At 40.7% G+C, this 22,888-nt stretch overlaps 2 long non-coding RNA genes across 6 annotated transcripts in view; one reads left to right on the forward strand and one right to left on the reverse strand.

Moving 5' to 3' along the window:
• Window positions 1–3,827: 3,827 nt before the first annotated feature.
• Window positions 3,828–20,130, forward strand: LOC134478687 (uncharacterized). Its single transcript, XR_010051471.1, has 3 exons — window positions 3,828–3,962; window positions 15,758–15,886; window positions 18,899–20,130. It is a non-coding gene; the product is annotated as an uncharacterized LOC134478687 (long non-coding RNA).
• The window catches only part of LOC134478686 (uncharacterized), a 111,306-nt gene continuing 107,784 nt past the window's right edge, over window positions 19,367–22,888 (reverse strand). For all 5 annotated transcript variants that reach the window (XR_010051468.1, XR_010051466.1, XR_010051470.1 and 2 more), the window contains exon 3: window positions 19,367–22,804. This is a non-coding gene — a long non-coding RNA (uncharacterized LOC134478686). The remainder of the gene's footprint in view (window positions 22,805–22,888) is intronic.

Consider the following 22,888-nt stretch of genomic DNA (forward strand, 5'->3'; position numbering starts at 1 on the left):
GCAAAGCGTATTCTGAACAACAAAAATTCTATTTGAACTGTGTGCATTGTTTCAGCAAAGAAATCAGGGAAACATATGTTTTCAAGGTAAATATATTTAGATGATTTCCAAAGCCCAGGGTTGGGGTATGGAGTGGCATGTGTACAACTTTAAAATATCTCCCTGCTCATATTTCTCATAACCTCCAGTGCAGTGCTCCTGCTCCTTTGATACGAGCTAGGTATCATTTCAATTCCTTAGTGTTTCACGAGCCCTTTGAAGTCCATAACAAAAATGATGTGAAACGGATGTGTAAGACTTACCTAAAATCCAACTGTATTCAGCAATCATGCTGCTTATGGAAATCCCCCGTGTACAAGGCCACACGGGATGGATTTGTGCAGTAATACACAGTTGCCACAATAAGCGATTGCGATGACTTAAGCTCCAGATATTAATGCTGCCCTCCTCTCCCTTTGAACATAGCTCCTTCCTACGGAATCCATAGGAATTCTCTTGGTTGAATGGGATGTTTCTCTCACATTTAAATTAAATTAAATTTTCTAAGTGTTAAAGCCAGCACACCAACCGAGAGAAGAGCAACTCTGCATGCTTCCATTGGGCTTAGAATACAAGGGGATTTTTGTGCTGGTTCAGTTGTAAAAAAGCAATTTCAGTTTTTGAAATACAATATAAAAATTAAAAAACTGTTCTCATATCTTATTTAATTATAGTGGCAAGCTGATTAGAGGGTATGATACTGATAGGGGGAAAAAACAGGAATTTAAATTAGAAATTCTAGGTTTCCATCCTAGTTCCCTCACTTATGGGGTACCTGCTTGTCTGAGATAGATGAGACAGTCATCTCCTAGGACCATTATGAGGCTGAATGAAGTAATTTAGGCCAGTGGAAAAGAGCTATGCAAATGTTAGTCATGATTCTGTTATCTAATCAGCCTCCGATCCTCTGTGGAAAGAAACAGATTGACCAAAGGCATGGAAGTGAGAAATGACAGATGACAGATCTTATCCCCAACAAAAGTCCCAGGACACATACATGTAACATTTTACATTACAAAGTAAACTCTAATAGTCATGAAGCCTCCAAACAATAGAACTGTGGTTAGGACAGAGAAATGGGGAGTTACAGTTGTAGGGTAGAGTTTTAGTTTTAGGTTGAGTTATATAGATGAATGGCAGTGATGGTTGTGCATTATAAATGCATTTAACACCACTGAACTCTACACTTAAGAGTTAAAATGATACATTTTGTATCTTTTAACACAGTAAAGATGGCAGAAAAGACAATGGGCATAACCAAGCATAATTGCACAGTCTGAGGCCAATGCCAGGACATCCAGTAGCCAGGAGGACAGTCATGGAGATCCAGCCCATGCTCCGCTCAAGAATGAACTGGCACAGGCTGTGTTCACCTAGAGGCAGGCACACCTTTAGGATTTACACCGAGTCTTCCTGTAGACTAGCTATGGGCAGGACCAGAAAGTTCTCAAGACTACCGTTACCCAACTGTTACAAAGCCATGGTTGCTCAATGGTTCTGTGACTCCAAAGAACGGAAATGAAGCATCCAAGGGTTGGAAGCACAAGTCAAGGTCTTCAGACACCTGGGCCAATGCCATTCGAGGACACAATGGAAATCTAAGCGCAAAGGAACTCTCAAGGCAGAGTTGAGCAGACTGATACAAACCGTGAGACATGATGACTCAACCACAGATGTTCAATTCCACACACTTCCTAACTCCATAAGCAGCTCCTGAATCCTCAAAAGGTAGAGACTGCATCAAGAACCCAGGACACAAATCTAGGACAGACAGACCCAACCTCCATCACGTACAACACAATAATGTTCAACCATTGGATCAAAATTCTCTTAATGTAAAATGCAGAACAAAAATATAGCTAAATAAACACAATGAGGGTAAATTTAGAGCTGTGACAGAAACACAAACCAAAAGTTTTTCTCACTCATATCTCTAAACAAATGGAGACAAAGGCTTCCAAAGGGGTTAGGGCGGGATCCCCATTTAATAGGCCCTGGAGGGGGGGACAGTGTCCTGCAGTCCCTCAGAACTCTGAAGTGAGTCCATCTGACAGAGGTCACCAGGACAGGACAGGTTGCTCACAGACAAAGAGAAGCAGAAAAATCCCAAGGGATGCAAGCTGGATACTGAACAGAGCAGATAACATCTGTGAATTGAAGCAATGTGTATCGGTGACCCGGTAAGTGACCATGGATAGGGGAGAGATAACAAGGAACAGCATGTAAGCCAGAGGGGGCCTGGACAAGGAGCAGAAAAGGGCGTGTTCTGTGTGCTCTTAAATATGCCCATATGTGGGTGAGCTGGTAACATTAAAAGGACCAAGGTCAGAAGAGGCAGAAAAACGTGAACCCTTAGAATTCTGGAAAGCCAATCTGTGAGCCAACAAAATATGTTCAAAGCCCAAGGTGAATGGAGCTGCAAAGGAGGGATTTAGCTCAGTGGCATAAGCACCTGCCTGGCAAGCATGAAGTCATGAGTTTGATCCCTGGGCCAAAAAAGAAAAAAGAACATTGTACAAAGGGGAACTCTAGAGCACAGCAGAGTTAACAGTCATCTATTCACTCAACAAACTTCACTGAGTACCCATTAATTATGTGCATTCCAGTCATAACAGCAGCAGTTAACTTTTATAGCACTTAGGAATTTGCTCATTTCCTGTTAGTCTACCACTATTCTGTATATGAGGAAACTGAGGTAAAGAGAGCCTGCACAGCTTGTGAGGACTCATCCTCTAGTGAGAGGCATGCAGTAGTCAGACCAGCAAGGTCCAGATGCAAAGTCGTGTTTGCACTCTTACCTATGATAATGGCTTGCTGCATTCTGCTCCTCCCCCAGCTCCTGCAGATGCAGGGAGCCTGGCTCCTGTAGCTGAAGGATTTATAACAGAAATTCCGATGGTAGCAAAGAAGAAATGAAGAAGTTCCTGTAGAAAGGCTCACTCAATCACCAAATTCTTGCCCTGGCTGGGTTCAATATTGCAAGAGTTGACCAATTATGAAATTTAACAGTGGCATTAATTAGAGAAGGGAGAAAGAATGCAACCTTCCAAATATTTTTCCATCCCTCTAACAACAGATCTGAAATCTTTATTTTTTGTAACAAAAAAGTCTTGACCATCCCTATAGTCTGTCATTAAACAAACATAAGCCCCTACTCAGAAACCAGTTTTGTTTAGAATGCTAGTTATGGAAGTTTATATGACTTTCAAGGAGAAATTCTGAAAATGTGTCTGTACTGAAGATAATTTATGAGCTGCACACCCCACAAGGAGACGTGAAAGGAGACATTCGTGAAAATGAACAGGAACCTCCAGTGACACTGAACCTGCTTTGTCTAAGGGCCCTGCAGACCCTCAGGAGAACCTCTCCGGCTTCCGGCTTGGCCTGGATCCAGATCCCTTGAAGAAACAGCTCTTGAACCTCAAGGACTGGGCACAGGATGTAGGAACACACAGTAGGCTGCAGTTTTTAAGTTTTCTTTCCACGAGCCGTTTCAGTTATCTTCTGTCACATAATGTGGTGCTTTCTATCAAGATCTTCCCCCAAAGTCTCAAGAGCGGAGGGGGAGCGAGGGGGACTTTGGGAGTGACGGGATCACTATGGCTTTACAGCTGCTTGCTATTAGCAGTGCAGCCTGGTCCAAGGGGCGGGTCACTGTGAGTGTGACCCAGATGTTAATGCTCTGCTTCCTGTACTTGTGGCCTGGTCGGAAGAGGCAGGTCACTATGAGTGTGACCCGGATGTTAATGCTCTACTTCCTGTACCTGTGGCCTAGTCGGAAGAGGCGGGTCACTATGGCCTGGAGCCGGATATTAACTCTTTGCTTCCTGTTAGCACTGCCCCAGCCATTCTCTACATACCCTTCTGCTCCGCGTACCTGCTTTCGAGCCAGCTGACCGCGCAAGGACTGAGACTACTGAAATGTGAGTCAAAATATATCTCTCCTCCGTTAAGTGGCAGGCAATTTGATGAGAAAAGTAAGACACACAAACCATGCTAAAAGACAGGTGCTTAGAGCAACAAATGAAATCCACTTGTGCGTGAAAATGAGCGCAGAGCTCAGCAGTGACAACTTCCCTCTGTACCACACAGTGATCACAGGGGACTTGCATCACTCCGGTGCACTGTGTCCAGTATGGCAATGGCAAAGTGGCTCCGGATTTCGAGGTATGTGTGCCCAGAAAGAAAGCCCAGGAAAAGCTCGGTTGCCTAGCACATCATCCAGATCGCTCCATCGACTTCCATCAGTCACAGCGATCTACCCCAAGGTTGCCCAGGTTCAAGAGGAGCACAGACTCCGTGTCTGTGTAGGAGTGGCAAGGCCTGGAAAATCACGCAGGATGGAAGATTCTGCTGCTGCTATTTTTGATGCGTGTACCGTGTGAATCCAGAGAAAAGAATTGGCCCCGGCTGAGCCTGTGCCCTCCTCCTGCAAAACGACCCATTACCTTTCTGCCTGTGGGTGGGCCAGCCCTTTTCTCCTGTAAACCAAGTCCAAACTTTCCATAGATTCACAAACCACACATTTCCACTACGGAAACACATAAATATTCCCAGCTCTAGGTTATACTGTACCTTTCTCCTGAACGCTTGTACTCTATTTCTTTGTGTATAATACTTTTAAAATTTTGCCTAGTAAATATCTTTATGCCTCTTAAGAGAGAGAAAGGGAAAGGAGGGAAGAGAAAAAGGAGTGGCCCAGGATGCTGGCATTGATGTGCTACTACCAAGAAAATGTTAACTTATCTCATAAAGCTATAGCTGTCATAAGCTATCTGTCTTCTCTGCTGAGAAAACTCAAGATAGTTGTGCGCCTTCCTTGACCCACACTGTGTGACAAACTCCACAGGCAATAACTTATCTGCCTGCCCTTTATTTTCCTAACATTATTTTCCATTTGCTAGTCATCTCAGTTTATCTTTTGTTAATAGTTAACATATATATATATGTATATATATTAATTAAACTTACCATTTTAACCAATTTAAGTGTAAAATGCAGCTTTTACCACTATTTTTATTCAGAACTTTTTCCACATCCTGAGTATAAACTCTAAACCCATTGAACAATAACTACTCATTTCCCCCCTTTCCTTCTAGCCTCTAGTAACCACTATTCTATTTTCTATCTATCAGTTTAACAACCAAAGTATCCCATATAAGTACAATTCTAGGGTATTTGTGTGTGTGTTGTCTTATTTATTTCACTAACCAAAATGTTCTCCAAATTCATCCATGTTTTAGCAGAATCTCATTGTTTTTTGAGGATGAATAACATTCCATGATGTATATATAGCACATACTTAATTCATCCATCCATGTGTGTTGGGTTTCTCCTACCTCTTGATTATTATGAATAGAGAGGTACATATATCTATTCTAAGACCTTGCTCTCCTTTCTTTTGGGTATGTACTCAAAAATGCAGTTGCTTCATCATGTACAATGAATCCGGAATTACTAAATTATGGTGAACACCTTGTTATTCTGTCTCCTGTGCACTGAGAACCTGGAGTCCTCCTATGCTGCTGCTGCTGCTGCTGCTGCTGCTGCTGCTGCCTTTCCCATCCAACTCTACACCCTGCCCTGGCTGCAGCACCATCCCTATCCCCACATGCTTTTTGTCCCCTTGTGTCCCCTCTGAGAGTTCTGACAGGAGACAGATTTCATCTTTCAGCTCTGGCTCCAATAGGAGTTTGATTAAGTTAAAATAATGGAGCAGTCAGAAATCTCATCATCATAAATTTGTTTTGGTATGAGTTTGGGTTTTGAAAAAGGGTCTTGCTATGTAGCCCAGGCTGGCCTCAAACTTCCAGCGATCCTCCTGCCTCAGCCTCTGCCATCATCATAAATTTGATTCAGATTTGAAAACCTTATCAAGGACATGAACTAACTACAGTTTTGAGACTACACAGTGAAAACTTTATCATTGGTAGGAAACCTTTAAAAGAAATGTGCGTAGATCTAGCATCTCATATTTAATGCACAGAGAGAATGAAGTTCTTGAAAGAGCCAGAGTGTTCCAGGGGGACAGGTAAGCCCTTCCCACACACAGTACACTGCCCCTCCGCTTCTGTTCCAGTGACTGTGTGCACCAGTACACCTGTATGTATGCTAACACATTAAATTAGCACCTAATATTTCTAACCTGCCAGAGCTAGTAAAAATTTAATGGCCACAATATATCTAACCTACTTTTAAGTATTGAAAGAAAACTTGAATTTTACGTATCAATGAATCCCAAATCTTACTTAATCTGGATACCCCCTCTCATTTGATCCTATATCCTCTGGAAAGTTGAATCAAGCCTTTATTCGATGCCTCTTTCCCTGAGAAGCCCACTGAGCTCCACTTGTTTCCAGAGCACACGAGGCCACCTGCATACTGATTCTTACTACAACACAAGTCACAGTAGCCATGATGCGGAACCAGCCTCGGTTTGGTGCCTGACAGCAAATGAATGGCTATAGAAAGCATGGTGTATATTCACAGTAGGGTATTATTTCTGCCAAAAGAAAGAATAAAATTTTGTCATCCACAGAAAAATGGGTGGAACTAGACAGCATCGTGTTAAACAAAATAAGCCAGACTCAGAAAGACGAGTGTCACGTTTTCCTTAATACATGAAATCTAAAAAGGATGGCACACAAGCAAAAAGGAGATTATTCCTAGACAAGAGGAAGGGTAGGGGTGAAGCAAGGGCTTAAAGGAAGGTAATGGAGGCAAAATACATTAGATGCATGCACGAATACCATATTGAAATATGTTTCGTAAGACTAATAGGCATCCGTAAAAATGCGTTTAGAAAATAAATATAAAAAATAACATTTAAAACATATATAATCTCACTGAGCCCCAAGCACAGGGCTGCTCTGTCTGTGGAAGGGCCCGATCCACTATTCCTTCCAGGACCAGGCTGTTCTGTCATCCCCATGAGCTTTTTCTTCAGTAATTCCCACTGTAGTGTCTCTTTCCACCTTCCAGAAATCAGAGAGTTCACAGAGCAGTGAGTTCATTCTTCCTTCTGCCACAGGAGGACGCACCCTCTATCCCTTCCACCTTGGTCCCTTCCTTCTTTCCACAAGAAGGAAACAGCAACCCCAACCCAGAACTGATCCCAAGCACCTGGGCTTTAGACTTTCCAGAACTGTGAGGAAACAAGTTTCTGTTCTTTAGAAGTGACCTGGTTGGTATTTTTTGTACATTTTATTGTACAGCAAAATCAGACTAACACACGTGCAGAATGATTACCTGTAAATGCCTCACAAGTTAGCAGCAACCCAGAAACTCCAGTGCTGAGAGTATAGCTGTTTTTCTTTCTGTATTCTAAATGTTCCGATGTGGCTGTGTTACTTCCATTGATGGAAGGTGGTGTTTCAGTCACCAAGACCTCCTGTGTTGATACTGCAATGAATTCATACACCTCTAGAATCCTTTTGTCAAGCTTAGAAGCTGAAATAGTTGATTTTCCTCACAGCGAGTAAATCTTTCTTTTATGGATGGACTCACATTAACCTTGCTTATAAAAGACTAATATCAAAATCAAAGTAAAAAATTTGGCTGCCAAACAGAGCAGATATTTGTGGGGAGCTCAGGTGTAACTCACTGACTTAGTGGTAAGAGAATCAGATCAGATGTTTGTCTTTAAAATTCTGAAGTTTAATAAGATTGTTTGCATTATAGGGGACTGGTGGCTGCATCACCATGAAAGGTCTTCCCTTCCCAGAAGGATGAAGTGTGTGGTCCCAAGGGAGTTTTTCCTGCTTCAAGAAAGCCACACATCCGCCTCTGTGATGCTGGCTTCCATCATGGACCGTCTCTTTCCTTGGCATATGATTCCTTGTATATTAATTCAGCTTGACTCCTAATAGCTTTTTGACATGCTAACACAGCAAGTTTTGCATTTCACTTCCTGCATCTGGGTCCTAACAACATTTATATTTAAGACATGTTTTGCATGTATCTAAAGTCATTATTACGTTTTTATTTTAAAGATAATCCCTAGAGACACCAAAGAACTTTGTTTTCATGGTTGTCTGCACTAGGATTATAGATAGATAGATAGATAGATATTCCAAAAAAATAACCCAGATTAGAAAAATTATCTTTTTAAAACATGCTTTGGGGGGGGTGTTGTTGCTTTTTTGTTTTGTTTTGGTTTGGTTTAGTTTTGGTACCAGGGATTGAACTTACAACCTCATGCTTGCCAGGCAGGTGCTTGTACCACTGAGCTAAATCCCCTTAGAACATGTTTTTGAAAATATAAATGCTTTGAAACTTGTAATGGAATCCCTGCTTGAATCTAAATTATATCCACTTGAAATTTAGCATGCTGGGACATTGCAAAAAGGATCAGTGGGGCTAGGAATCTGTTACAGTAGTCAACAGGGCTCTTCCTAGGAAAGAAGTCAGCATAGAAAGAGAATGAATTGTCTAAGCTTGGAAGGCTGAAGGAAATGACAGGATGACACATGACTGTCCTTAGATTCTCCTCTAGCACACACCCATGACAGGCAGTGCCAACAGGAGCCGCAGTACCTTCTCCAAAGCCCCCATGGGACCTTTGAACTATAAAACACCAGCAACTTTGGTGCCAGGGATGGGTAGTTGGTGGTGGCAGCAGTTGTGTGCACATTGTCCCTATGTACGGTAATGACTCCAGTATTCTTGGTATCAAGGGCACAGAAATCAGAGCACTTACCGCCAGTCATCAGGTGACTTAAACATGGACAACGGCAGCTGTGGCCCTCGGGTAGACACTGGTGAAGCAGCTGCACCTGGGACTTGTGGTAACCAAAGTCATTGTTACAGCATCCAGCACAGGAGAGGTTTGACATGACACCTGCATTTTTAACAAATTTTCAGACACTTTTACCAAATTTGAGAGGGTTAAGCCTCATTCTGATCAAATAAAAACAGATACACAGAAATATTGCTTTTTAATTGTTGTGAAACCAACTGATAGCAATGTAGGTGTAGTCTAGTAAATGTGATTTACACACTTGAAGTTAATTTAAGTTGGGTAAAACCATTTCACTTAAGGGAAATGACGTAAGACCAAGTAAGCATCATTATTCTCATTAAATATTAACCTTTAAATTTTAAAAATTATTTTTAAAAGAGTACACATGATACCAGTAAACACCCATCCCCACCACCTAAGAAAGACAAACTGTAATACTTTGTCCTATGTGCCTGTCCACGATCTTTATCTTTCAAGCGTTGAGCCATGACAGTCAAAGATCCTGTGTCCCGGAGCCTGCTTCTCCACCTTTCATTCTCATTCCTCACCCTGCATCCCTCGAGGAAATCACAGACACAGTTTCTGAGCACACAATAAATAGCATAGCATGTATTTATGGATTCATAACAAAATTACAATACATAATTACAAGTGTGAAGTCAAAGAGTAGATACATACCAAGGTAAAATTTTAAAATGTGAGAATGTTCTACTCTTCTTAAGAATATTATAAACAGTAAAGAATCTTCTAAATTCCTTTTATAATTCAAGAAAAAAATTGAATACTTTTAGTATAGAAAGATACTCTGCAGCCATCACCTTCCTCTTCCTCTTCAGTCAAGTGTAAAGCAGTCACAGCAGAAAGTTGGGAGCCAGGGACCAGAGGGAAAGTGGTGTTTCTTCCTTACAGCAGTTTTCACTTTGGAAATTAGAAGGAGACTAGGGGACACTCACTGTTGATCCCTGAGCAGTGAGTGGCTAGAGGTACCCTGATATCAGCCGCACCTAAAAGACAAAGCAAATCCCTAAACTGACTTTGGATTTCAAGATAAATGGGGCAAGGTAAAGTACAAAGAGCATTCTAATCAGGGCCTGCAAATGTTTGACTACAATAAATAGATACATTGGGGCTGGGGATTTAGCTCAGCGGCATAAGTGCCTGCCTTGCAAGCAGGCAGTCGTAAGTTTGATCCCCAGTACCAATAAAAAGCAAAAAGACAAAAAAAAAATAAAATTTAAAAAAATAGATATAGGTGAGCCTGCAAAATTAGCAAAAAGCTACCCAGTTTTTCCATAGTCTTTATTTGCTTTAAGAGTGATTACAAAGCTTCATTGTAGGATGACAGTCATAAAGGTATTTAAGTAAGGTTCTCAACTGAAAAGCAAAACTGATGTGTGAATGGAGGATATACACCAGGGACCAGATTTCTAATTAAACAAGGAGATTAAATCTCTTCATTTATCTTTGCTCTTTCCTGAAATCCAAGCAATATTAATATTAAAGGAAATTTAAAATTACACAAAATCCGAAGTTGTCAGAGTATGGGTCAGGCTCAGCAACTTACTCTGGGTTGGGGGGATGGAAAAAAAGAAGACTCTAGGAAGCAAATCACAGAAAAGAGCAGAATCTACAAAAATATGGAAATAAGAAATAGGTGGACTTCTGTGACTGAGCTACTCAAGGAGAAGGCTGAACACTACCAGAGTGGGGAAAAAAAAGGAACTAAGCTCTTCACATCGTGGATTCCAGAAAATTCAAGATTTAGAGATGATAAGAGACAAGTCAGCCTAATAACACCCTCCTTTTTCCTTAAATGAGCACATGCCAGTTAAGGAAGCCAGATGATGGGAGATCAAAGTTCTCCCTTGGCGTGGAATCCTGGATTAGATCCTGGACCCAAAAAAGACACATGAAAAAACTAAGGAAATCCAAATCAGTTCCACAGATTGGTTAATTTGAACATATTCTGGATCGCATGTGCCCTGCCTTGATACTGTAATGACAGAAGATGTTAACGTTAGGGGCAGCAGCTGTGTGTATTAGTGTTCTCTAGAGGAACCAAATCAATTATACATAGTTATGCAAAGGGATTTACTAGATAGGATTACAGGATCCGAAATGGAAGTCCACAGTGTCTGTGTGCAGAGGCCCAGAGGATGCAGTAGCTGCTCAGACCAAGAAGCTGGAAGCTGTGGTACTCAAAGCATCAAGGATGCAGCTGCAGGCTGAGACCGAAGCCCTAGAAGCTTCCCAGAGTGTTGCTGGTGTGCAGCTGCATCAAAAGGCCGACGAAACTGGAGTCCGATGTTCACAGGTGACAGCAACGAAAGATACACCCACTCACAGAAGGGATGAAAATGACCAGAGTGTGTGCTGTGCACAGGTCAATCTGCCAAAGTGAAAACCATTATTCTCTACAGCCAAATGTAAGAATGGAAAAGAAGTAATGTGAACAAAATAATAAAAACAAAACCTTTACCCCCCCCCAATGAATCCTGGATTCTGAAAAGGGGAAAATGATCCACTGTGTCAAACAGAATGCAGTTTCCAAACCCAGCAGACTTCCCCTTCCCCTCTCATTCCGCCAGAGCTGCCAGCCTCTCAAATGGTACACACAGGATCAGAACACATCCTCCTTAGATGCCAGTCCTCCCAAGAAACACCCCACAGGCACACCCAGAAATCTGTTCTAAACACCTAGGAAAGTGTTTACTAATCCAGTCAGATGGTCATATGTAATATAATGTACACCGGAATGCTTTCCACTATTTTGCAGTGTTTCCATAAGCCCAAAAGCATTTCCAAAATAAAACAATTTATAAAAGTCAGAGACCTCCCTGATTATTAATAGAGCTGATATTAGAAAATATAACTTATTTTGCATGAATTAGACACATGTGCCAACTTCAGCCTTTAATTAAACAGTTTTACTTATCATAATTACAAGTCATGCTGGACCACCTCAAGTGTTGTCCCAAAATATAGCCAGCAAGCTTTTGACTGACCTCTGGCCAAAAGTTGCTGAGAACATGTGCCTCCCTGCCTGTCTTCAGTCTATGAGCTCAGGATTCTCTGAAAGAAGGGTGAGAGGACAGAGCCGAGTCATGCCCCTCCCCCTTGTTCTCTTGCCCTGTCTGTGTAAGCAGGTCACTGAGTCAAGAAGGGAGAGGAAGGATTTCAGAAGTATTGTTCTCATGCAGTTTTCTCTGTCTTCTATATTAACATTGCTGAAGACCTCAAAGAGCTTTGGGTTCGTGTTAGTGCTTTATGTATACCAACGTGTCAGCTTTCTATCACTATACCAATATACCTGAAATAACTGACTTACAAGAAGGAAGGGTTTACTGTGGCTCCCAGTCTCAGAGATTTTATTTGGTCACCTGGCCCATAGCTTTTGGGTCAAAATGAGGCAGGGAGACATGGTGGAGCAAAGCTGTTCATCTCATGCTGGCCAAGAAAGAGAAAGAGAGGAGAAGGGACAAGGGTCCCAGTATCCCTTCAAGGGTACATTCCCATGACCTGACTTTCCTTTCTTCATCATTGTCTCTTAAGGGTTCTGTAGCCCCATGGGCGGCCAGCCAAACCCTTGCCATATAGGTTTTAGAAGAATGTTTAAAATCCAAGCCACACCAATCAATATTAACTAAAACTTATACTTTTTACTATTTATGAATTCATTTAAATAATACTAATAAATCCATTATATGCTAGCATGAATAATATACATTATGAAAAATAATTTTCCTCAACAAAAATATATGATAAGAGGAGCACTGTACATTTCTTCAAACTTCTGTAATGTCTTCTTTAACAGAAGAGAGCTGCATTCTCCTTGTGCTTCTGTGTTCAATGATACCACAGCTCATGTTGTCTTAGGAGAACTCCATCATATGCACATAGGAGAATGAGAGCAAAAGGAGTATGTAACATCTCAGTATTGTTAGTAAAAATACTTGTACTTTTCAGATGCCCAGAGACCCTTGAACAATATCTCAAGACCTGCTAGTCTAATAAATGCCCTGCTACACACAGAGATGGCAAGGTAAATGACTGTGAGAAAGTACCTGTGATAAAGACGCAGAAGGGTGAGTCAGGCACAGAGAGGCACTGATTTAAAGTCTGTCTATGAAACTGTTAAACTCCTCCCCCAGGTCCCACCTCTTAGCTGGCACAGTCAGGTGACAGTGTCTGTCTCTATGCTGGCAGTTTACTAAACAGCTAAAGTCTGACAATATCAAGACTTGGGAATGGCAGCAGAGCTGAGGAAAACTAGTAAAACTAGTAACTAGTAAACTAGTAAAACTAGTAAAACTAGTTACTAGTAAACTAGTAAAACTACTAAAACAGGAAAACTAGGTGGAGTCACGCATAAAATATGATGCGACCCCTCCATGTTAATTCACCCTATTGGCTCCTACACTCCCGGCAGCCTGGCTTATCACACATCTCTACACACACACACACACACACACACACAGACATGCCCTATGCAAAAGATGGGTGATTTTTCTTAGAGGAAACTGACCAATCCAAGAAAAAAGACCTATAAGTAGTAAATTGGTTTATCTATTAGTGAAATAGCCAAAATCAATTACTCTAAATTAAAGCCCTGGTCTTGACAAGCCTGGCCTCTGCACACATAATTCCAGTAGCTCTAGGGACACCACTGTAACATGCTAATAGCTCATCCAGAATGAATGATCAAGCCAGACTCTCAAAAACCAAAGTGGACAAAATAATAGAAACAGAATAGACAGGCAAAGTGTTAAGAAAAAAAAAGAAACATTCATAAAACAACAGATGACTCCTTAGAAACATAAAAGCAGAAATTTTTAAATCTGTAAAAGTTTAGAAAAGTAAAACTGAAGACATCTTTCAGAAAACAGATCAAATCTAAATTGACAGAAAATACAAAAAGTAATATTTAGGAAATCAGAGCATCAATATGGGTAAACATATGCCAAATATAACCTCCCGAAGAGGTAACTGAGAAATTCAGAAATTTTTCAAATAAATGAAAAATGGAGACTTACAGAATTCAGAGCTTCAATTTCCCAATTGATAGAACTTATATGCTCCGAAGAAAATATATGAATACATGAAGAAGAAACCCACATGTCAATATGAAACTCCAGAATATAAGACATAAAGAGAAGATCTGAAAAACTTTAAGAACACAAAAACAGGGACACATAGCAGAGGAGACTCAGAATGGCACTAGACTATTCTGCAGTACCTTCAAATTCTCCAGAAAAAGATGATAACCACTTGGAATTCTAAGCCAAAACCCTCACTCAAGGATGAAGATAAAGACATGCAAAATGAAAAGACTAAGAAAAAATGACTTGCCAGGCAACATTTTCCTGGAAAATGTTCCACTGAATAAAAGGAAGGAGTCAACCAAGGACCAAAAACATGGGAGCAAAGAGAGAAGGCGCTGTGGCCACTTTATGAGCTGACCCTAAATGAGCTTCTCCTGTTATTCACTCTCCTGTACAGTCCTGTCTAGTGTTGGGCAAGGATTGGTCTGAGTGACCAAAGAAATTGCAGAAATGGTAACCTGTTCCTCCAGGGATTATGAAATGAGGCACTAAGGTTTCTGCCTTTATTGCTCTCTCTCTCTCACTCTTTCTCTCCCGCTCCCCATTTATTTTGGGGGATGCCAGCTGCTACGATGTGAATAGCTCTATATTGAGGTCCTGCATCATTCTGCTAAGATCAGTGTAAGTGAGCTTACAGGCAGATTCTTCAAAGCAACCTCTAATGGATTTAACCTTATGAGAAACCTTCCCCAGAGCCAATGAGATGAGCCATTCCTGGATTCATGACCCCAGAAACTTTGAGAATGTAGATGTTTATCCTTTTAAGCTGCTAAGTTCTAGGGTGATTTGTCACATAACAATAGACAATTGATATACAAGATCCAACACAGAAGAAAAGTGAAAGAAGTCTCCAAGATTAGGTCACCTCAGCATTCGGAAGGCCTGTGAATTCATGAGTTCAAGGCCAAACTGAACTACACAGCAAAACCCTGTCTCAAACAAAAAAGACAACCCCAGTGCAGTGACCATGTAGCTGGCACCTTAGAATTTACCTTAGAAAATGGCCAGTCCCAGTTTGAGCAGGAAGTCAGAAGACACGGGGAAGGGTATCTCTCAAGAAAGTGGAACTGATAGATTATCTTATTTTGTGGCAGACAGAAGTTGCCTTCTTGCATTTCAATATCACAGTCTACTTAGTTACTTTCACAGAGACTTCAGATTAAATTGTTAATAGTTACACAGAGATCTAAGCAAAAGAAAAAAGTAGAACAATCACTAAAATTGGGTGGTTCAAGAAAATAAATAAGTATATATATGCAGCTCAGTTGTGAATAATATTTATGTAATCACAGTCATGTAGATACTGATTTACCTGAAAATTATAATAATTCTACTGAAGGTGCAAAGAAATCAAAGTGGATGTAGCAGGAAAGGGTGGTGATGTACACACTTTAAGGAAGCTGTAATTTATCTTCTATAGTAGGAATTCAGTGGATAATAATTTAAAAGTCAAAATTTAAAATGCAATGTAAGTATATAAAAATTCCAAAGTATTTACCAGAATAACAGCTAAGGATTGAAGGCAGTTAGCTTTGGGGAGCAGAGATTAAGTGTGGGGACCAATAGGACCATGCAAGATTCTTCCAGAAGCCTCATTGTCTTTGTGGCAAAATTAATTAATTAATTTGATTAGAATAAAACTTTAACTTGTCAATATTTCTTTACCTATCATAGGATACAATCATTAGGCAAGGGCCACAACAAAGAAATCACGAAACAGGAAATGTGTACTTGTCAATAGCCTCCAAATGACAGCAAATATAGAATAGTTCAGTGTGGATCCCTCTAGGAGGCAGGACTGGGAACGGCGTTCCGGTATTTACCGCTGCCATAGGAGAACTGACGCCAAGTCTTCCATTCTGCTTCCTCCGCTCAGCCTCTCCCTGCAGCTTGCACTGAGTTTCCGATGCGGCTTCATTCATTCCTGCTGTTTTGCAAACCCGCTGTCAGTCTCCAGAAGTAACAGAACATCATCACGTTAAGGTGACCACGGGGCACAGAACAGGTAAAGAGCCTCACTGCCAGGGCCTCCAGCTTTGTCTCCAGTGTTTCCCTCAGGGATGCCCCGCGGGACAGGACGCATGGCAGGCGAGGGCATGCCCTGCCCCCGCCTCTTAAGACTCTCCCAGGACGGGGCTCGGTTCCTTGGCACTAAAGCCAAGGGACTGGTTGACTTTTAAAGCTGGAGACAGGTGACATTTGTAAGGGCTGTGCCCCAGGATTGCTTTGACACAGAGTAGTGACAAGGAAATCAGTCCAGCACCCAGTGTCACAGGTCTTTCTATTGTGAAAAGGGCCCATTGTTAAAAAAATTTTACTTTGTGTGGGTTGTGATGACTTTGAAAGCTGATTTGTTTCTTCCTTTTTTTTTTTTTTTTTTTTGGCTTCGCTTTACTTTTCTCTGAAATTATACTGCAATGATAGTAAAAAATGTAAATGAGGCTAGAACAAATCTATTCTCTATGTCAGTTATAATTGATTAGCAATTACGATTGGAAAGAAATACAGCAAGAATAAGGACAATCAACAGGTGGTACCAATTCCTAGACTCCTCCCCAGCAAAACCTTCTCCTGCTTTCATAACAGTGTATCAAGGAGTTTATGTGTAATGAAATGATGAAAAACAAAAACACAAATATCTAAGCCTCATCTCCAGTTTCCTCTCCTTTGCTCAGATCTTGAGAGTATACAGATGTAGAAATTCGAAGGAAACTGACCACCTGAAACGTTCAAATACATGGCGGCCAGTATACCACATTAGCCAACCAGTGCCCAGTTGCTGTTTAATGGAGCAAAACTGAAACGTTGTGTCTATCAAGAACCCAGAACGCTTTTGTCTCTGAAGTGTGTACCATTCGTCCATTCAGAAAATATTTACTGGGAAAGTTTGTTTTAGGCACTGTTCTGGGCTCCAGGAAGCATAGCAGTTTTCTGGGTATCTACTGATGCTAAGCGAATATCCCAAAATGTGGTGCCTCAAAAAATAACAATCATTGTGTGTGTGTGCTTCCTAGTTCTGGGTTTTTCTGCCCAGGATAACCTAACCAGTTGCCTTCCGGGGTCGCTGATAGTGGCAGTGGGATAGCGACTAGAGTGAGGAGTCTTCCGCAGTCACGTTTCTGGCAGTCAATGCTGCCCCTCAACAATGACCTTTACTGGAGCAATTAAAGATAGTCTCTTTGTGTGACCTGAGTTTCCTCACAGCGGGGAGGCTGGGTTCTGATGCTGAGATTCTCAAGAGGACAAAGAGAAAGTTCCTTTTATGATTTAGCCTTGGAAATCTCATAGTATCACTTCTGCCACTAGCTGCAGGCCTACTGAGATTCAAAGGGAAGAAACACACACATATACGCCTACCTCTTGGTGGTAAATGTCAATGCCACATTCTGACAAGACAGTGTGGGCTGGGAGAGCTTGTTACGGGTGGCTTGGAAAATTTAATCTGCCATGAGAAGTAATCAAAAATACATCTCTACCATCATGCATATGCTTAGGGGGTGGGGGAACCTGATCATAAACAAATCAAGAGACAAATATGGGAAATATCAGGTGATGAGAACTTCTGTGGAGAAAGTTGAAAGAAGGGGTTTGGAAAGAACTGTGTGTGATGTATTATATAGAAAGTAGCCATGGAAATCTCGGGTTAGGAGCCATTTGAGCAGAGATTCTGGAAGAACCAAACAACTGAGCCATGAAGATAAGACAAGAGCATCCCCATCAGGAAGAGTCACAGACATGGGGTCATGAGAGGAGAAAATGCTTTGTGTGGTCAGGAAATGGTCTGGAAGCCAGGGGAGATAGAGCAGTGACCAGGACTCGAGAGAAGAGCAGAGAGGTTGCTGGGGTCCATGGTGAGGTTCAAGGAATGAGATGGAAAACTACTACAAAGCTCTTAGCAGAGAAATGGCAAGAGTAATTTGTGTTTTAACAACACAAGGCTAGGATAACTCTGAGCCTATGCAGAAAATAAAAGCACAGCACTCAAGGGCAGAAGTCGGAGGCCAGTTCAAAGACTCACTCACTGTGCCCAGGAGTGGGGTGATAGGATCTTGGCCAGGTCCTGGCAGTGGAGACAATAACAAATGTCAGGGTTCTGAAGTCAAGAATACCTGACTCCAGTGTTTAGCACTCAGGAAGCCTGTTTATGGTCCTAAATGCTGAGATCTAAGGCTAAATAATAAATGCTAAAAGACAGATACACACATATTATCAGGGGTCTACACATCATGAACAATTTTTCTTTTTAACATAGCATCATGGGCTGTCTCCAGAATTCTTTGGGAAGTTTTTCCTTTGACAACTTTAATAGTCGTTCGTCCTATGACATACTCTGGTCCACACTGCCAAAGTGAAATATAAAATTAAGGAAGGTATCACTTAAGGGGGAAAAAATTTTTTTACTCACTACTTAAGCAGTTGAAGAAATGGTGTTTTAGGGTTCCATATGACCTAGGCAATTCCCTTGAATTTCTGCTGTCCTTTATATATGCAGATAGCAGCAACAGCTGGGGTGAAACTCATGGGTAAGGAAAATGTCACCTCTGTGAGGTAAACGGCTTCTTGGAGGACAAGCAAGTAAATCACTCTTCAGGCTAGTAGGTGCCCTAAAGGAGGTCATTCCTGCCCACACATCACATCACTTTATTCCCAGGGAGTTTTACGCTCCTGCTGGCTCATTGACCACACAGCCAGGACTGTTAGGCAGCTCCTAATAGATGATGGGTTCTTTCCTTATTATGTTTGCTAAATGGCGGTGCATCTAATCATTTTTATCACATAGGGAAATTTCATGTGGTCTCTCTGGCCTGGCCAAATCCCCAAACAGGATTCCCCTTTTATTCCCTTATACCATCATGGAAATTTAGCTGAAACAATTAGAAAGTATATAATAAGCCAATTAATTGTGCCTTATTTTTGTTAATGAGTGTAAAATGTGTGCCTGCTCAAATTACAGCCTATTCCATAAGATTCTTTGCTATGCTGCTACTGAAATCTGACATTATTTCGTGTCTTGCAGTATCAACAGCATCGATCACGATAGCTGAGCATTTCCTATGGGCCTCGATGGGAACCAAGCTCGTCCTTCCAAGACGAATTGCTCACCCTCGCATGCAGCGTTGTGACCAGCTATGTTAATTGCTATTACATGGCCCTCAGCAAAAACTGAGCTGAAACCAAACCACATCCTGAACACAAAGCGCTTCTCTGGAGAAGCACCTGACATTTTGGGCTTTGGATCCAGTATGTCCAAAGCTTATAACAGTTTCTTGCTGACCCCAAAGATTAACCAGTATATTTAGGCTCTCTTTATCATGATCTGTCTATCAAGGTCAAGCATGAAAAACAGCAAAATTCTTTCAAGGCCCAAAATCCTAGCCATGCATTATGGAGAAAGAAAAATCCTTGGGCTATTGTAAGACAGCTAGGTATGGTATCCAGAGGGGAATAACAACCAAACAGGGAAAAAAAGAGTATAGTCAAAAAATTTTGTAACTTTGAAAACATTTATTTTCACCAAACAACTCATTAAATCACTATAAAAGTCAATGCATATGATCAAATATGACAGTTTAAATTCTAGAAAGAGTTATAAGTCAAGTTAAACTCATAATACATAATGTAGTCTGTGTGTCTCATCCATGAATTACAACATTTTTATTACATCCCAACTGCAAATTACCAACTTGTTCCCTGTCCTGCCAATCTCTTGATTAAATGGGGGACTGTTAGGCATTGTGAAAATATATTGCAGTAAAAGATGACTTCATCATTTGTCTCAGTTATTTCTACATCCTTATTTAAAGCTTTCTCACGAGAGCAGCTGGTCCAAACTGAATTGTTGATTTAGCAGAGTGATAACAAAAGGGGAGAAGTAGAAAAAAATTGGGGCCAGAAAGGCCAGTGTCCCATCGTCATTGTCTTGCTATGTCTCATCAGACCTTTCTTTAATATTTATGTATCTTCAATACTTTTGCTGTCTGTTTTGATCTCTTCAGTTCCTTCTCTTCAAAGTTATTCTTGCTCTGCAGGCATTATGCCCACGGGCCCAACTTAAGTGTATTGTATTTTATGTCTCACACTGATAATGGGGCAGTAACTTGTTCCCATCAAGTTTCCCCATAAAATGGTTTAATGTCTTGAAGTAGTCCCAATATGTCAGCCGAGGGAGTGAATCAAATCGACATTTTTCCACATTTATTAGACAGCCACGCTGCATTAGTTCCTTATTTTTAAAAAACTCACTAAAAATTTAGCTTATTTCAGAAACTAAAATTAACAGAACATTTCAAAATATAAATAACTACTCCCTATGTATTGATCAATTTTAATAATTGCCTTTTTATTTGTATTATCAATGTGTTATATTTTATTTTGTCAGTGTATTGTCTATACCTTTACATACAATGTATGGCATGTTGTATATACAATGTATTGCAAAGTAGTACATTACCATTATTAAAATACTTGACCATTTTTCAAGTCCTAAAAAAAGAAAATAGTAATCATCCCTAATCCCAAAATACAAATACATGGAATGAAAATATTTCATAGTTCTCATGAGTAATTCATAGTTCTCATGATTTATGTTCTCCACTCATAGTAGAAGACAAAAACTTATTGCAATACTAATCTTTTTAAGAAGAAACATCTTTGTTCAGGAACATACCTAAATGAACATGTTTGATCATAAACTTAAACACCTTGACTTGAAGGCTTGACTTGAATCATCTAATACAAGACAATAGAATATTTAGAGATCTCCACTTTCCAAATAGATGGGAATCATATTCTACAAGGTGAGCAGAGCTAAGGTGAGAGTATACACCCTTGCATGGCAGAAGTCTATTATCTAAGTAGAAGGAGTGGCCAATAAGTTTTAAGAGAAATCTGTCTGAAGTGCAGGACAGCTATGTCTAATATACTTCTCATAAAAGCAGTGAATACAAACCCTCTAATCCTCAGATCAATCCACTATCAAGCTCCAAATCTTTGGTAAAGTCTACAACACATCATGTCCTAAATTGGTGACATTTTGAGGAGAAAAGACATTGGATAAGGGCAAATTCAGCAAACTATCATTGTGCAGGATAAGAGATCGCATCCAAAAAAGTAAAGTGCAGGCTGGTAGTCAAAAATAGAGCCAAAAAGAAATTCATGGCCAGCTTTTACCAAAACAAAATGAAAAGTCATGACCCAAAATAAAGAAGATATGCAAACTTTCCTACTAAAATAAGAACTTACACCAACCTTTACTTAAACATCAAAGACAGTTGACTCCCCCCAACAAGCTGGGCATTTTGTATCTGATATCCAGATTATATGTTTAAGAAAATACTGAATGTTTCAGACAATAACATACTTAGAGGTTCTAAATAGAGAAGGCTATGGAAAGGTTCTAAAAATACTATTCAATCGATGAAGTAGCTAGATATGATTTCAGTATTTTCCAAGCACTTCAGAGATGGTTTACACAGTCAGATAGAACTGATTGTGCCCAGGTTTCCTATCTGATCTCATTAGTAGCTTCTGAACTTACTGCTCCCAGCCACAACCTGCTTGCTGGAGAACTTGTGGCATCAGTTGCGCATTAGTGAGGGAGGCGTTTAGATGGCAGGAGATAATGTGGTTAACTAAGTATAAATCCATTTTGCATTATTATCATGTGCTTTACCCTAAACCACAGGCAGCAGGGACTATAGGAATACAGCCTTCAATCCACACAAACCACCTAGTCAATATCATCCACAATCCAGTGGTCAGATAAAAACAATCACCAGAAGTCAGAAGGGTTGAGAATGTTTGGCAACTTAGACTATATGTTTTAAATTTGCAGAATGAGGATGGGAGGGGGAGGGGAGGAATATAGGAAGGGAGAAAAGTGGGGAAAGAGGCAAGCAAACAAGGATAAAAGATGAGGGGAGGTGACTCCAGAATGAACACAGATTTGGCATTGCATGGGAGACAAAAAAGAGGGCAACAATCAAATAGAATGTTCAAGCTCAGATGGGGCCACTAACATTGGATTCAATTATGAAGGTTAAAAAGAATAATTAAGAGTTCAATTGTTAGGAAATGGAGGGTCCACACTGATCCTTGATCAGGAACTGTCATGATAAGATGGTGTACTTAGATAAGTTTTCTCTAGTTAGAGGGTAAGACACAGGCAGCATTGTTTTAGTACACTGTGGAGAATACAGATCAGGTTGGTTGCTACAATAATCCAAGTTCAAGGTGATGAGAGCAGACAACTAATGGACTCAGTAGAGTCATCTTCATGTGTGGAAATAACCACATTTACTAGGAAGCCAAGAGCCATGGCACTAAGGAACAGGAATTTAAGTAAGTGCCTATTACTATTTTACTATGTAACATTCCAAGGGATTAACAAGATAAATAGTCCTCCTGGCACTAGCTGGCATGGGGAGAAGGAAATAGCAGGGAGTTGCATGGCATAAACAGCCTGAGAAGAAGTGCGCACAAACCCGGTGCATTCATTTCCCGTTACTGCCATATCAAATGATTGCATGCTTAGTGGCTTGAAACAACACACATTTAAATTCTTATGATGCTATGATCCCTTTCCAGCTTCTAAAAGCCATCTCCACCTTTTGCTTGTAGTGTTTTTATCCACCTTAAAACCAGCAGCACATCATCATCAGTGTTTTACTAGAGAAACAAATGTAACACAAGATCTATAAATGCATAGGAGTTTACAAGATTGGCTTTCAGTGGCCACCCACAAAGTCAGATGAGAAAGAGTGCAGAGGATGTCTGTAACTGGAGGCTGAAGGATTCAGTCCGAGGTCCGGAGCTCACTGCAGTGTTCCACATGAGTCCATATCTGAAGGCTAATGGGTCTTCCATAGAAAGCTGAAGAGTCTACACTGGAAGGCTGAAGGATTTGCACTGGAAGCTGAAGAGTCTGTAATAAAAACCAGGAGATGATGTCCAAGCTGATGGCAAAGACTGAAGCTCTTCCAAAGGAACAAAAACAGATCCTTCTCTT

This window comes from Cavia porcellus, unplaced genomic scaffold (genome assembly GCF_034190915.1).
Source record: "Cavia porcellus strain 051 isolate PalLab524CR breed Dunkin Hartley unplaced genomic scaffold, mCavPor4.1 scaffold_14, whole genome shotgun sequence".
NCBI lineage: Eukaryota > Metazoa > Chordata > Mammalia > Rodentia > Caviidae > Cavia > Cavia porcellus.